Below are 953 nucleotides of genomic sequence, written 5' to 3' on the forward strand. Positions count from 1 at the left end.
TTTTTTCACATTCTGTCTCTCACAGTTGAAGTGTACCTCTGGTGCAAATTACTGACCTCTGTCATCATTTTAAGTGGGAGAACTTGCACAATCGGTGGCTGACTAAATACTTTTTTGCCCCACTGTATTTGCAAAAGTACTCCAACGTTTTCGGAGACATCAGTCACCCACCAGCTCGATAGCTAGCCGGGGGGTTCAATGGTGACTTGAGCCAGCGAGAATGGCAAACCTCCGGCACATCATTTTCAGGTCACCGCGGTCTTTCGCTACTCAGGTAGAACATGATATATATACTTAACTTACTTTATACTTTATTGATCCCCTTGGGGAAATTCCTCTCTGCATTTAACCCATTCACTCAGTGAAGCATTGGGCAGCCATTGGGCGCCCCTGGGAGCAGTGTGTAGGGGCGGTACCTTGCTAAGGGGTACCCTTAATTTAGATTAAAGGGTACCTTAATCTAAATCTGTGAGTGAATGTGAGTGTGAATGGTTGTCTGTGTCTCTATTTGTTAGCCCTGCGACAGACTGGCGACCTGTCCAGGGTGTACCCTGCCTCTCGCCCTATGACAGCTGGGATAGGCTCCAGCGCGCCCCGCGACCCTGAAAAGGATAAGCGGAAGCAAATGGATGGATGGATAGTTGCTAAGTATTCCTTATATATATCCTTATATAGGATAAGCGGATGGACGGATCGGTTCAAGGTTTCACTTGCTTTCTTGAGATTCATTTACTGTAATTTGAGAATCACACAAATACCTAATAGGATAGTATTAGGTATTTGTATACTCAAACAAAATCACAGTTTAGTAATGCAGCGTGCTTACGGGAAAGTAACAGTAATCTAATTACCTTTTTTGCAATAGTAATCCCTTGCATTACTTGTTACTTGAAAAAAGTAATCAGATTACAGTAACGCATTTACTGCCCACCTCTGGTCCCAATACCAGAATT

This window comes from Pundamilia nyererei, unplaced genomic scaffold, assembly GCF_000239375.1.
Source record: "Pundamilia nyererei isolate P.nyererei 1_Seehausen unplaced genomic scaffold, PunNye1.0 scaffold01070, whole genome shotgun sequence".
Lineage (NCBI taxonomy): Eukaryota > Metazoa > Chordata > Actinopteri > Cichliformes > Cichlidae > Pundamilia > Pundamilia nyererei.